Genomic DNA, 17,124 nt, shown 5'->3' on the forward strand with positions numbered 1-17,124 from the left:
TTATTATTTTCTGATACATCATCAGATTCACTTTTATCACCATACATTTCCAAATATTTCTCCCAATTTGCCGAGGTCCTGGAACTGGTAAATCTTCTCCATGAAAAACTGGTTATATTGCTGAGGTAATATCTGGATATTCAATTTTATGCTTGCTCTTCCTTGAAAGCCCAGGCACTTTTGTCATGCAGGAGTAACAGTCGTTAGAACGGTTTAGAACTATATACTATATAAGTTTAAATGTCTACGTTTACTGATTAAGGATTACCTTTGGTTTATTCTTTATTTAAATGTTAATGTGTTATTCGTAGACATTAGATATCCAAGTGTTGCCAAATTATGCACACTTTTTAGTAAAAACGTTAATTTGAAAAGATCACGCCCCAAGATATTACAAATGACTGTTAAAAAAAATTAGTAAAATACTCACAACTTAAAAATCATAATTCATTTTTTTTTGAAAAAATCATGACTCAAAAATCTTACGTGTTAGGAATTTTTTACCATCATAATCATATTCAGAGAGCAAAAATTAACAAAAAACAGCATTTTTCATTCGAGTCGCAAATTGGTTGTAAACTAGTGTAATTATGCTACATCTTAGCAAGTCAAAATTGTCAAAATAGTGCTACATTTTGACTTGCTAAGATGTAGCATAATTTTTATTTAATTAATTTTGATCTGTTTGTCCTTTGTCCAGTGTGTGCTATATGTATTTATCAGTTTGTAACGAAAAAGCGATGGACTACCCCAGCTAATTGAAACAATATTCGAAAATATTACCTCAACTAACCAAGATAGCCATCGTTACACCCTTAGCTTAGCTCAGTCACTCAGGTGTGTGTTCGTCTTGTCCTAACCTTAGAATGAACTCTGAAAATTGGAATGGAAGCAAACAAAACATAGTTTTTAACTAATCATGTTTATTGTTCATAAAGATATAATAAATAAAATGACTTAGTAAATTGCATTAACAAATGTATTTAAATTCTTGCCAAAAACTAACAATTCTGGATTATACTTATGGCTTTTGGTAGCTGATGGTATCTTCTTGATGTCGTATGGTACTGCTGTTGTAGACTTCTCGTAGGCCTGGGCGGATCTTCGGCGCAAGGCCCCTGCAGCTAGAGGTGGTGGTTGTGCAGTCTGGATCCAGTCTTTGTCTGCAGTCATTGTCTTTGCCTTCAAGTGTGCATCACCGGTGATGTGAGGCTTAGGTTCCCGAAGAGGGAAAGGTTGATCTCTTTCCAAAAAACTATAAAACAGAGACACATATCAATCATCAAGAAGAAAAACCAAAATATACCTTTGCCAAATAGTATTCAGAAATAGTAATTGGCAAGGGTAAATTACATAGAATTTAGATGAGAATAGTTAAAATTCTGATTACTAAACGTGCATATTAATAGATGAAAAGAAATATAGAAACCAAACACATGGTTGAACATTTGAAGGTTAGATAAAAATATTATAAAAAATGTTATAAGAAACTCGGTATGGATGGAATATAATGACTGTAAGAAATTATTAAAAAAAACTATATGTAGCTCACCCCAAGAGGAAGATGATTTGTTGAAATAAAATGATTTATTTTTGAAGCTGCTCTACCTTTTAAAACATTTCCACCTCCATTTTGAGAATGAGATATGGGAGTTGTCACTGTCACTATGTTGTTGTTAAAATGACATGACAACGAACCTTGGACCGAAATTTGAAATAACGAACATGAAACACGAGAGAAGATACAATGTAAATAGGGTTGCCTATTATAGAACGAGCGCCAACCAATTTTTAAAGGGGAAATGGGTAAACCAATTAGAAGAAGATAATTATTAATGAAATATTAAAGAAAATAAGGCAAAATAATTATTTAAAAATAAAATATCAAAGATGTGACGTTTGCAACGTTACAAGTTTCAAAATTTTTAAAATTTCTTGCCAATGTTGCACTTTGCTGGGATATCTTCCTAATTTTACGAAATACCCTTGATGATGCTAAGTTAGCGAAAGTATACTTGGGCACTTGGGCCAGATTTAATAAACTAGATGCTCGAAATCTGCCTTTTATCCCTATAAATTCCATATATTCGAGCATTCAACCTACTTCTATTTTATTAATATGTTTGTTCTTTTGTGACAATGTTTAATGTTAAAAGTTTCTTTAAACCTTCATATGCTCTATTTGCTAGATGTTACGTCTGTTAATTTCTGCAGTTATAGTTTCTGTATTACTTTGGTTTATTTGCGAGCCTAGATATACGAAATCTCTTACTCCTTCTCGACAGTATATGTTCCAACCGTTAGATCTTCAGGTTCTGCTAGTAGATGGTCTCCAATACACGATGGGCGCAGCCTGCGGCATAGGCGTAACCAGGGGGGGGTTTTGGGGGTTGTAACCCCCCCCCATTGGGATGTACTTTGAGCTCTATACGCTTAACACCATAGCCCTCAGAGACCTTCCAGTAGTTGTAACCCCCCCCTTTCAGGTAGTTATAACCCCCCCCCTTAGGATCATCCTGGTTACGCCTATGGCCTGCGGCGTCTATTGGATACCACTATAGATTGGATACGGCTATGTCGGTGGTCACTTTAATTCTCCCCGTAATTTGGATTTGTTTTAGAATGACTCTTTTTTAATTATTTTCGGTTGTAAGATAGTTTTTGTCCTTTAAAGTTTATTAAAAGTAACGAAAATGAACAATTTTCCTACGGCGTGACGTTGTACGCAGCCTACAACGTCTATTGTAGACCACAGCCCTACTTGATTATTATTTGTGATCTTCATATCTTCTTCTTAACGAGCCCTATCAAGTCCCCTTGACGTTGGCGATTAACATGGCGAAACTGTCTCTGTCTCGAGCTATTCTAAATAGTTCTTCTGCTTTCTTTATTCCTGTCCACTCTCGGATATTCTTCAACCAAGAGGCCTGCTTTCTACCAATTCCTCTGCGTCCTTCGATTTTATCCATCATAATAAGTTGAAGAATATTATACCGGTCTCCCCTACGTGTCCAAAATAGGCCATCTTTCTATATTTGATGTTATCAAGCAACTCGCGGGCAGCATTTGCTCTCTTAAGGACTGCCACATTTGTCATCATAGCCGTCCATGGTATTTTCAGTGTACGTCTGTGCAGCCACATTTCAAAAGCCTCCAAACGATTAATGGTGGATATTTTTAATGTCTATGCTTCGACACCATACAAGAGGACTGACCAAATGTAACATTTAATCATGCGCTTTCGAAGTTGAAGTTGCACGTTATCATTAAAGAAGAATGACCTCATTTTTAAAAATGTTGTGCGGGCTATCTTTATTCTACATTTTATCTCTTTATCTGGATCTAGTTGTTCAGTAATATGGCAACCTAGATATTTAAAACTGGGTACTCTTTGAATTATATGACCATCAACATATAACCGTGAATCTTGATGGGCTAAACGGCTAAATACCATGTATTTTGTTTTTGAACAGTTTATGTTTAGGCCAAACTCTCTTCCCACTGTGTCAATGGCATTTAAAAGGTGTTGTAATCCATTCATATCATCACTTAAAATAACTGTATCGTCTGCATATCTGATTGTATATTCTTTTTCTCATGATCATTTTTCAGTGCGTCACAGTTTTTCGATTTCTCTCTAACGCATTAAATTGTATGTGACAGAAAAAAAGGCACGTCTTTGAATACTTTGGTAATTATTCTAGTTCGCTGATTATTCTAGTTGTCGATAGATGGCGCCATAATCAAAAAAGAATTATTTATTAAATAAAATAATAATATTATCAATATAATCTGTACAATTTATAAGACTATACAAATGAAAGAAAATACCATTTTATAAATGCAATAGACACAATTGATTTGGTTTTATTCCAAATTGAAAATAAAATTTGACAACTGTCAGATTTAACAAAAATGTCACGTTAGAATAAATGTCATAAATGTGTATTATCACGGACTTACCTTTTTTTCTATAATTTGTGACGCACTGAAAAATGTTCATGAAAAGGAGAATATCAGAATTCCATTAACTTTCACACCCCATTCCAAATTATGCAGCGCTTCCCTAAATATTCTATCTGAATATAAATTGAATAACAGTGGGGACAGTATATAACCCTGTCTGACACCTCTTTGTATTTTGCATATTTCTGTTGATTTTCCATTTATACAAGCTGTCGCTGTTTGACGCCAGTATAATTTTTCTATGATTCGTACATCTTCACTATCAACTCCTTTATCCTTTAATGTTTTAATTAATTTGTGAGGTTGTACTCGATCAAAGGCCTTCTCATAGTCAATAAATACAGCAAAGACGTATTTCCTTTGATCTCGGCATTTCTGCAATAATACGCATTTAGTGCAAAGAGTGCATCCCGGGTTCCCAGTCCATTTCTGAAGCCAAATTGTGTTGCATCCTGGTCTTTTTCACATTTATCTCTGATTCTACTGTGGATGATACGTAGAAAGATTTTCAAAGTGTGGCTCATAAGGCTTATCATTCTATAATCGCTACAGTTTTTCGGACGTTGTTTTTTTGGGGTCACGGACGTTTCCCCAACTGTCATCAATATGCATTGAAATCCAGATCCCGTAATTCGTTAAGCGTGATAAAGTGAGTACAAAGACATACATATTTGTTTCTTTGTAATTACAGCTTCAATTTACCGTACACTTCACGTAGACTCTGCCGATAAGGTAGAGTCGTGTTGGGGAAAAGTCGCGCGCCCGTTTTTTGGTAGTGTTATGAATTCGGACTTTAACCAAGCTCCAGGGATATCACCAGTCGAATAAACATCATTGAAAAGTTTGACTAGTATTCCAATGTTTTCTTCATTTATGAGCTTTAACATTTCTGTAGGTATGTTGTCAGGACCAACGGCTTTCTTGTTTTTTTGCCAATTTCATAGCATGTAGTATTTCTGATTTTAGTATTTCTGGTCCTTCACCTTCATCTAAAGTTTCCAGTTCTTCGGGTCTATCATCATTATACAGTTAATTTATATAATTATACCAGGTAGTTCGAATTTCGTGTTCGTCTATTATCATTTTTCCCGACGAATCGGTTATAGTATGTGCAGTTTTCTTATGATAAAGACCAGCTACTTCTTTAACTTTTTAAACATATTAAACGATCTTCATATACAGCGTGTCTACTTGAGTTGGAAACATATGGGAAACTTTTTTATTATTAATTTTACGAAAAAAAGTTATTCTTTATAAAAAGTTCTGCATGCCCCAAAACCTAAGATTCAATTATCAGATATCAAATTTTCTCAATATTATACGAGGTATGTCAAAAAATATGAATTTCGGCTAAGGGTAAAGTACCTTTATTTCTCTCAATATCGAAAATTCTTATTATGAAAAGTTGTTTGGAAATAAAAACCAAGCTCAAATATGTAATTACATGCTTCTAATTGGAAAAAAATATTTTCCAAATTTTTCTCAAATTTATTGATACTAACTTCGTTTTTATTCATTACACATACGATAACTCTTTTATTATTACTTTTACGAAAAAAAGGTATTCTTTATAAAAATCTCTGTATGTCCTAAGACCGAAGATTCAACCAACAGATATGACATTTTATTAATTTTATACGAGTTATGTCAAAAAATATGAATTTCACTCAAGAGTAAAGTACCTTTATTTTTCACAATATTGAAAACGGTTATTAAAAAAGGTGGTTAGAATTAAAAACTATGTGTCAATATGCAATTACATCCTTCTAATTGAAATACTGTGAAATATAAAGGTGCTATAATATTGAGCGGATTTCATATTTTTTGACACACCTCGTATAAAATTAATAAAAGTTGATATATCATGGTTGTGTCTTAGATTTTAGACCATGCAAAGTTTTTTATGAAGAATAACTTTTTTTCGTAAAATGAATAATAAACGAGTTATGATATTTGTAATAATTAAAAACGATGTTGGGTATCCATAAATTTGAGAAAAATATTTTTTTTTCAATAAGAAGCATGTAATTGCATATTTCATCTTAGTTTTTAATTCCAAACAACTTTTTATCATAAGAATTTTCGATATTGAGAGAAATAAAGGTACTTTACCCTTAGCCGAAATTCATATTTTTTGACATACCTCGTATAATATTGAGAAAATTTGATATCTGATAATTGAATCTTAGGTTTTGGGGCATGCAGAACTTTTTATAAAGAATAACTTTTTTTCGTAAAATTAATAATAAAAAAGTTTCCCATATGTTTCCAACTCAAGTAGACACGCTGTATATAGTTTTATTAGTGTTAACTTTTAGCCCCATTCTTTTTGCTACTGTAGCGGAAGAGAAAGCTTGGCCGATCCCCGTATAACAGTAAACACCTCGAGAATGACGTAATCGGATGTGCTAGGCCTCGCCGGAGAATTCTGGAAGGTACGTCACGTAGGCGGAACAAGCCGATAGCTCGAGATGGGAGTCGATTGTTCCAGAATAACAACTGGGTATAAATACGGGCATATTTTGTGAATAAGTTTAGTGTATAAGATAAATTCGTCTGTAACTTATATAAATAAAGTCGTATATAAATTACGAACCGCTAGTTTTATTGTAATTAGAAGTAATTACACTAATCACGCTACAGTTGGTGTCAGGTGTGGGGTTAACTTAGTGCGATATAAATAAGTGAATTACAGAGAGACTTTAAAAGACTTTTGAACTTTATTCGTCGGGAATAACCGGAGTGCGTTAATTGTTCGGTATTCGGAAAGACTTTAAAAGACTTTTGGACTCTATTCGTCGGGAATAGTTAAAGTGCGTTGATTGTTCGGCATTCGGAAAGACTTTTAAAAGACTTTTGGAAAGTACGTGTGTGCCGACCAAAGATTTTGCTACAAGAACTTACAGTAAAACAGCTCCGTGAACAGCTAGAGGAACGGGACGTGGACAGCAGTGGGCTCAAGATAGTCCTACAAGCACGACTCGAGGAAGTCCTCAAGGAGAATGGAGATGACCCAAAGACGTTCCACTTCCAATCAGCAGAACAAGCGATCTTATCGAAATTTGAAAGTATTTCTCAAAAGATCGATGAAACTTCTATAAAGAACAACGAGAAACTTGAAGAAGTTAGTAGAAAAAGCGACGAGAAATTTGAAAGTGTTTCTCAAGTAATTAAAGACGTTTGTAGACAGAATGACGAGAAATTTGAAGAAGTTTCTAGAACATTCGATAAGATGCAGAAAAGTGTAGAGACCGTAGAAGAAAAGATCAAACAACTAGAGAGCATGATAACCGATACAAAAGTACAACCATCAGTTAATGCAGCAGCGTTAGATCCGGTAGTGAAAGATGAACTACCGAGAGACGAAACGTCGCATAATATGAGATTCAAATTACCACCATTCGATGGAAAGTCCTCTTGGTCCATATATCTTAGACAATTTGAAGCTATTGCGACCGCCAATCATTGGACCGAACAGGAAAAGGCTGTTTCCTTGACTGCTGCTTTGCGAGGTGATGCTGCAGATATATTAAGATCAATTCCTAAGGGTCAAGAAAATTGTTACCAGACCTTGTTCACTCGTCTAGAAAAACGCTATGGAGATGCCCATCTACAACAAGTATACAAAGCACAACTGCGAAGTAGAAGTCAACGAGCAAGTGAGAATCTGCAAGAATTTGAAGCAGATGTGGCTCGTGTGGTGCGGTTGGCTTATCCAGAGGTGCCAGACAGCGTTTTAGAAGAAATTGCGGTAGACACCTTCGTCAATGGGCTGAAAGATAGTGAAATACAGAAAGCTTTACGACTAGCAAGACCGAAAGTTTTAGATGAAGCACTTGCTATTGCCTTGGAACACGAAGCAGCTAGCCAAGCTTCACGAAACAATGGAGTAATAGCCATGGAAAAAGGCGATAAGAGAAAAGATGAACGTTTGGTGGAAATGGTACGGAGGGTGATTCGTGACACGATGCCGAAGAGACGCGTGAAGAGGGCTGGAAGAGTTCGTTCAAATATAGATGCTTCCTCGATACGGCCATGCGGTGAAAGTTGTAATCACCGGCTTAGAGTAGAGGAACAGCGTTGCCCTGTGAGACGAACTATCGTAGTTAATGAACAATGGCAGCCCCAACAGTTACAACACGCCCAAGAAGATGATCCATGTATAAAAAGAGTATTGGATTGGATGCGTCGAGGTGAGAGACCTAGTTGGCAAAACATTAGTGCATGTAGTCCGGAAGTCAAGGCCTACTGGAGCCAATGGAATTGCCTGATACTAAAAGATGATCTTTTGTACAGAACCTTTGAGAACGATGATGGTACAGAATCTAAGCTTCAGTTGATTGTACCTAAAAGTAAAGTGTCAGAAGTATTGCGTCAGTTGCATGACGGTACATCAGGTGGACACTTTGGTATTACGAAGACTCTGCAAAAGGTTCGAGAACGGTTCTATTGGGTGAACTGTAAAGATGATGTAAGAAGATGGTGCCAGAAATGTGAACTGTGTGCATCCGGTAATGGTCCAGTTGGTAAAAAGAGAGCACCCATGAGACAGTACAATGTTGGAAGTCCTATGGAAAGAGTAGCTATCGACATTGCAGGTCCATTTCCAGAAACCGATGCTGGAAATAAATACATCCTGGTAGCCATGGATTATTTTACAAAATGGACTGAGGCCTATGCATTACCAAATCAAGAAGCTGCTACCGTTGCAGAGGTACTTGTTAAAGAATTCTTTAGCCGATTTGGTGTTCCCTTGGAGATCCACTCCGACCAAGGGCGAAACTTTGAGTCAGCTCTTTTCCAAAACGTTTGTAAATTGATTGGTGCCAATAAGACCAGAACAACACCCCTGCATCCTCAATCAGATGGGATGGTCGAGAGGATGAACCGAACGATGGGTAAACACTTGTCCAAAGTTGTATCTGAACATCAGCGAGATTGGGACCAACACATTCATTTATTCCTGATGGCCTACCGCTCGGCCGTAAATGAAACTACAGGTCAAACACCAACCTGCCTGATGTTGGGTCGTGAAGTTCGGTTGCCCTGCGACCTAGAGTTTGGCTGCGGACCTTCCGAGGAACATGTTGCAGGCGAAGACTACGTTGACCGCCTGAAATTACGAATGAACAACATTCATGAACTTGCCCGACAACATATCCAGATAGCCAGTGACAGAATGAAAGATCAATATGATTCTCGATGCAAGAATGAAAGCTTCGAAGTAGGTGATCTTGTCTGGCTTTATAATCCACAACGTCGTCGCGGCTTGTGTCCTAAACTGCAAAGACAATGGGAAGGTCCATATGAAGTTAAGAAGAAAATAAATGACGTAATATATAGAATTAAGAAGTTGCCAAACGGTAAACCAAAAGTTATTCACATAAATCGTCTTGCACCATATGCTGGCTCAAATGAAACAGAAGAAGCACGAGTCCTCCAACAGAAGATGAAAGATGTCGCACAGCCAAGTTTTAATCAATTTATGTCAAATTACGCAGCGAGAAAGAGTGCTAGATTCGGCGTGACCACAGAAGTTCAGCAAGATCTGTTTGGTGTTCCAGAAAACGTCTCTCTGGCCCACTGTGTTGCCCAAGACCTCGAGATGACTAAAGGAATATCGTCCGTATTCAATAGAAAGTTCGGCCGCCTGGACGAGTTAAGAAATCAGCAGCCTAAAATTGGAAGAGTACTGCGATTGGAAGATGGTCCTCGATCTTTGCTGTATATGGTGACCAGAAAGTCTTATACGGACACGCCAAGCTACGAGAACATATGGCGTGCTCTAACTAATTTGAAGAAAATCGTGTGTAATTATGACATCAAAAATTTGGCTTTACCAAAAATAGGCCATGCAGTAGAAAATCTGGATTGGAAGATTGTGAGAAGCATGCTTGAAGTGGTCTTCCGAGGAACTGGTGTACAAATCACTGTGTGTTGCATGAACCCGAAGATGTCGTACCCTTCAAAGACAGTAGACTGTTATTTCTTCTTGAAGGGTGTATGCAGAGCTGGAGAGTCGTGTAGATTCCGCCATCCTGGGCCTTCATTTAGAGTTGCTGATCGAGACGCTCAGATCTTAAGAGGGGAGCAGTGTAGCGGAAGAGAAATCTTGGCCGATCCCCGTATAACAGTAAACACCTCGAGAATGACGTAATCGGATGTGCTAGGCCTCGCCGGAGAATTCTGGAAGGTACGTCACGTAGGCGGAACAAGCCGATAGCTCGAGATGGGAGTCGATTGTTCCAGAATAACAACTGGGTATAAATACGGGCATATTTTGTGAATAAGTTTAGTGTATAAGATAAATTCGTCTGTAACTTATATAAATAAAGTCGTATATAAATTACGAACCGCTAGTTTTATTGTAATTAGAAGTAATTACACTAATCACGCTACACTACTTTTTTTACTTCCAATGCCGTGAACGATTGAACGAGGTCAGCCTTGGTGATAATTTCTAATAAGAATGAAACTAATTAGGGTGTTTGTGGGGCTCTCTGAACAAATTGCAATATAATACGTCTGTTGTTTTCGTTTCAAGGCCAGATTATTTTGTATTAGTTCTACTCCTAACTAAGTATAGAGACCATGTTCTCGTTGGAATTTTGCCACGTCGAATAGACGGGAAGTGAGGTACCAATTGTAGACTTCCCCTAGTCTTCTTTATTTCAACATTCGTATGGTTTACAAGTAACAGAAACCGCGAAGGCGTAACCAGAAACTTGGTCTCATTAAAAGTTTTATTTTATTCGGAATTTGAATTGAATTATTAATATTTTGAAATATGTGTTAATTTTTAATCTCCGACGATGATCTAACACCAGCTTAATTGTAGTAATATTACTACACAGTATTATAGTCTGGGTCTGGGCTGATTATCGGAGAATAGGCCATTTTAGGGAAAAGTTATTTACCAGCAATTTTATTGCTGGAATCGAATTATAAGATCCTATATATTAATAATACACAGGCACAAAGAATCAGGTGGGCAGGTCATGTCGAGAGGATGGGTAGGTCAAGAATGCCAAAGAAGATACTATTAAGAAAACCAGTTGGGACAAGGAGACGAGGTAGACCAAGAAAAAGATGGCACGAAAAGTTTCAAGAAGATATAGGATCGATGGAAATTACAGACTGGAAAGAGAAAGCGAAAAACAGGATACAGTGGAGAAACATAGTGCAGCAATTTTTACATAGTCATTAAATCAAATTATATAATAAATATAAGACATTAGTATATATTGTTATTTGTATTATGTAAAATTGTTATTGTTAAGTTGTAAAGCCCTAGGCCTCCAAGGTCTGTAGAGCATGTTAAATAAATAAATAAATATATTAATAATATAGGTATGCAAAGTCCTCAGATAGTGTGCTACTTTTTTTATAAACAAAATGGCGCACGAAAATCGTGTTTTTTCAATTATTGCTCTATAACTCCGAAGATTTTAACTTTACAACAAATACACCTAAATAAAAATTCACCGTGATTAAATTCTGCATAGAGACGTGTTTTTCCCGATCTGCTTTGATGAAAATTTTCCTCGGAAAATGCGGGTTTTCCCAACAAAATCTTTAATTTTCAAATAAAGTTTTAGATAAGTAATTATCTACCAATAATTAAATAATTTGGTGACATAAAAGCTCTCTTGGCTTAGATTATAGTTCCAGAAGCTGATGAAAATTAAACGAATATTTTAGCAACAATTCAATTGTTAATTAATAATTTACGGTCGCAATAATAACCAAAATAATTATGATACACTGATCAAACTTTGAAATCTTATAAAGATGAGATGCCTATTTAACATTTCGTCGACAAAATATAAATTTTTTATTTTTTTGCATAATCTTTAAATGTTAAAAAAAATAGTTAAAAACAAATTAACGTTTCTCAGAAAGTTTTTATTATATTGTAATTTTAAAAAATAGCTAAAATGCGCATTTCAAATATCTTGAAAATGAATGCATTAAAACTTTTTTGCAACCATTTGCAAAAAAGTTATGAAACAGCAAAATAAACATACGATTACTACGGTGTATTTAATTTTTTTAATTCTTTCAAAGTGTAGAAGTAAGTTTAAAGTACAAGCTAGTGATTTACAAATAAATATCGATTATAAGTTTAATGGTTATATTTTAATTAAAGATTATAAATATATTCTTTTGTAATTTACACGCGCGAAAGTAGAATAATACAGTACTGTAGCTAAAATTTTCACTCGGAGCGACGACCGGCCGCGCGAGACATACGACGTACACTTTTATAAATATAATAATGTATGCTGCGTGTCAGTCGCTTCGAGTGAACATTTTAGCTCCGACTCTGTATCAGGCCTACTTTTGCGCTAAAAATTACAAAAAAAATATTTTTAATCTTTGATTAAAATATAACCATTGCACTAATTTTTTACATTCTTTGTGAGTAATTAGATTGTACCATAGACTCACTTTTAAGCTTTGAAACAATTAAAACAAATTATAAACAACGGATAATCGTATATTTATTTTGCTGTTTCATAACTTTTTTGCAAATGGTTGGAAAATTTTTTTAAAACATTCATTTTCAAGACCTATGAAATACGCATTTTAAGCATTTTATAAAATTAGAATATAATAAACAATTTCTGAGAAATGTTAATTTTTTTATAACAATTTTTTTAAACATTTAAAGATTATGCAAAAAAAATAAAAAATTTATATTTTGTCGACAAAATATTAAATAGGCATCACACCTTTATAATCTTTCTAAGTTGGATCAATGTCTCATGATTATTTTGGTTGTTATTGCGACTGTAAATTGTTAATTAACATATGAAGATGGAGAACAACCCTACGTTCTTTCCGATGAGGCTCCAATAAGAGCCGAAAATCGCGATCGAAGGGACTGGACTGCGCTCCGTATTCTAATTGAAAAGTAAGATTGTTTTGCCTTCGCATTGCAACTGAATTAAAAAAAAATATTTTATTTTTTATGTTAATTAACAATTGAATTGTTGCTAAAATATTCGTTTCATTTTCACCGGCTTCTGAATTTATAATCTATACCAAGAAAGCTTTTATTTCACCAAGCTATATAATTATTGATAAATAATTACTGGTCCAAAAAATGTATTTGAAAATTCGAGATTTTGTTGGGAAAACCCACATTTTCCGAGGAAAATTTTCATCGGAGAAAATCGGAAAAAACATGCTTCTATGTAGAATTAAATTGGGGTGACTTTTTATTTGAGTGTTTTTGGTGTAAAGTTAAAATCTTCGGAATTATAGAGCAATAATTGAAAAAAATAAGATTTGTGGCGCCATTTTGTTTATAAAAAAAATAGCACACTATCTGCGGACTTTGCATACCTATATTAATAATATATAGGATCTTATAATTCGATTCCAGCAATAAAATTGCTGGTAAATAACCTTTCTTTGTACTTTACTAATAATACCAGCGTATTATAACTATTTTTTTTTTCAAAATTTTAAGATTATGCAAAAAAAAGATAAATTTATATTTTGTCGATAAAATATTAAATAAGCATCTCATCTTTATAATCTTTAAACGTTTGATCAATGTATCATAATTATTTTGGTTATTATTGCGATCGTAAATTGTTAATTAACAATTGAATTGTTGCTAAAATATTCGTTTAATTTTCACCGGCTTCTGGAATTACAGTCTATACCAAGAAAGCTTTGATGTCACTAAGTTATTTAATTATTGATTAATAATTACCTACCTAAAACTTTATTTGAAAATTAGAGTTTTTGTTAGGAAAACCCGCATTTTCAATAAAAAAAATAATACGTGTCCATTTTCAATAAAAAATCTCTAATAGTTTTCGATATATTGAAAAAAATCGATTTTTATTTTGTAACTTCAAAGGGCTGTAACTTTTTTTATGAGCACATTTGTACTAAGGTTAGTTAGGTTCAATCGAACTATTTTTGACCCCAGAATGTGTGGTATAATTTATGACCAATCTTTTCGGGACACCCTGTATATTATCGGTTTACAACGTTCTCCGTCTTCCGATACCCGTTCGCCATTCCTCTCTGTCCGCACATTGATCTACTTGCAGACCTCTTTCATCCATGTGCTTCCTTATAAGCTAGTTGGTCTACTACATCTCTTGTACTCATGTATCTCTGGTATTTTCTTCGCTTTTCTTCTATTTCTGATTCTACTTCTTCGTTCCACCAATATGGTTTGTTTTTTGTGTTCTTTTCTGTCCGTCCTAAGGCTTCTTCTGCAGCCGAGTGTATACATGCTTTCAAGAGTGTATACCATCTTCTATAGATGCGTGTTGTAGATCTTTTAATTGTTGGTCAAGTCTTCTTTTGTATAAAATTTTCACACTTTCTTGTTCTAAACTATTTAGGTTGTATCTTATTTGTGTAATTTCCTCTTCATATTGTTTCACTTCTTCTGTCTGTTTTTCATATTTGTACGGAAAGATAAGTTTTATACCAAGGAAATGGTGATCGCTACCACAAATTAATCCTCTATATGTCCTGACATCTGGAACTGTTATGTGAGATTTTTGTTTCATTATCGCGTAGTCTATAATTGACTTTAGTCCCTGTGTGTTTTGTGTCCAGGTGAACGTACGTCTTTGTGTTGGTACCAACCATTTAGTATTTTCAATTCCATTTGTTCGGATAGGTCTATAATTCTTATTCCGTTATCGTTTGTCATATCTTCCAACTACTTAATGATTTTGTCTATTTCCCACTCGTCCGTTTAGGTCCCCTAGTATAATGATTTCTCTTGTATTTCCTGTTTGCAGTATAGCATGATTTAAATCTATGAAGAACTGGTCTTTAATGTGTAGTGGATAATCATCGTTTACCCAATATACTCCTATGATTGTTAGTCTGTGTCCATATATACTCATGTTAAGTTTTATTATTCGCTTCCCACGATGTTATCCGTTTACCAAATTTCTTGTGTACCACAATAGATACACCTTTACATGCTCTTTGTTTCTTAGGGACCCCGCTATAGAAGTGATCGTAGCTGCCTATATTTTCCGCTCCTTGGCTCTTTTTCTTGCTTTCTGTTAGTACCGCGAGGTAAATTTTTTGGTGTTTTAGTTCACTGAGCCCTTCCGTTTGCTTTGTTGAGATTCCCTGAATGTTCCATGTTCCAAATTTCAGTGTCCGTTTTCTTTGCCGAGTTCGTTTCCGTATTTCCATCCTTGTCCGAGACGATTTGGGCTTTTAACATTTTTTTTATTATTCCGAGTATCGAGGAGTTATCCCGATGCCTCAACCCCCAACCTGGGGGGCCAGGATTTTGCATCAGAGTGACCTTCTCTTTGATCCCATACCCCTTTGATCCCATACCAACCCTAAAATCAAGGGGCTGCCACGTCCGCCATCCATACCGTACGGAAGGGTTCTTTCTTCTCCACCATGGCTGCCGTTGCAGTCTTCATCCGTAACCCTGGACAAGGTGCCCTAAACAGGTACTAGTTTCCCTGGTCAGGAAACCCCTGTAATCTACGGAGGGCAGGGATTGATTCATTTTCCCTGATAGGACTGTCCAAAGGAGTTCCTACCCGCTACACATGTGTCTTTTACAGTAGATAATTGCATAACTCAGATTAACCTGTTGCATGGGCGTAGAAAGGCAAATGGTCCTGATGAGGTTCCTACTAAATTGCTAAAGCTCTTGAATGATTAATCAATAGGTATAACATTGCACTTATTTAACACAATATACAATACTGGTATTATACCTCAAGAGTGGCTCTTTACATCCGTTACACTGCCAAAAAAATCTAATGTAACAGAATGTTCAGAACACCGAACAATATTTTTAATGAGCGATCTACTAAAAATATGTCTAAAAATCATCCACAACCGAGTTTATCAAAAGTTGGAGTCAGATATTAGTAATACACAGATGGGATTCAAAAAAGAACTAGGTACTCGAGAAGCTCTCTTCGGTTTGAATGTTTTTACACAAAGATGCCTAGACGTTCATCAAGAAGTACATGCATGTTTAATCGATTTTGAAAAAGCGATTGACAGAGTACACCACGATAAGCTAATAGACATTCTTAAAAGAAATGACAGATAATAAAGATCTGCGAATAATTCTCCATCTATATTGGAATCAGAAAGCTAACATCAAAATAGAAAATGAGACATCACAATCAATAGAAATACGTAGAGGAGTACGATAGGGATGAATTTTGTCATCACTGCTATTTAATGTATGTAGTGAAAGCATCTGCCAGGAAGCCCTTTTGAAAGCAAACGAAGGAATCATAATAAATGGAGAGGTTGTAAATAATATTCGATACGCGGACGACACTGTACTAGTTGCAAGAACAGTAGAAGAATTACAACGATTACTCACAAACATAAATATTGCTTTCAACAATTATGGCATAAACATCAATATCAAAAACACCAAATATATGGTCTTCAGTAAAAACATGACACAACCAGCTCATATTAGTATAAACGGCATTTAAATTGAAAAAGTATCATCAAGTTACAAATACTTGGGAACTTTAATAAACGAAACCGGAGACCAAAACAATGAAATAAAAAGACGTATCGAAATTGCCAGAGCCCCTTCAAATAGATGAGAAAAATTCTTCTGTAACAGTAATATAAGCACCCCTCTACGATTAAGAAAGCAAGCAAGCAAGCAATTTGATTTAACCCGACCTGTGGGAATGTCCACCCTCTCGAAAGAGTACATTCGGGTGTAACAATTCATTGGGGCGAGGTGTTTTGACCCGAGTATATACAGGGATCACCCCACCTCGCTCCAATGCCCCAGGCCATCCCTTTCCCCCCCATAGCACGCTGATGCGCGATGGGGCACAACTATCGTAGCCAAATGCTCTTCACAATGGAATCCTGGGTAATAAGATTCCATTGTGGTACCCTAATCGAATGCAAAAAACTAGGCCAGCGTGATGCGCTCTATGCCTTTATCTTCTTTCTTACTTATCCGCGGAACTAAAAATTGCTTGCTTGGGCCCCGAGTCATCGTGCTGAGCCCTAGTGGGCTCCGCCCGATGACTCGTTGCTCGAGTTTGTATGTGTTTTATGGTTTTTTATAATTTTTTTGGGGGCTTTCGCCATTTTTTTATTTTATTTATATTTTTTGGGGGGCTTATGCCCTTCTGTAATTTTCTAATA

The sequence above is a fragment of the Diabrotica virgifera genome, chromosome 3 (genome assembly GCF_917563875.1).
Source record: "Diabrotica virgifera virgifera chromosome 3, PGI_DIABVI_V3a".
Classification (NCBI taxonomy): Eukaryota; Metazoa; Arthropoda; class Insecta; order Coleoptera; family Chrysomelidae; genus Diabrotica; species Diabrotica virgifera.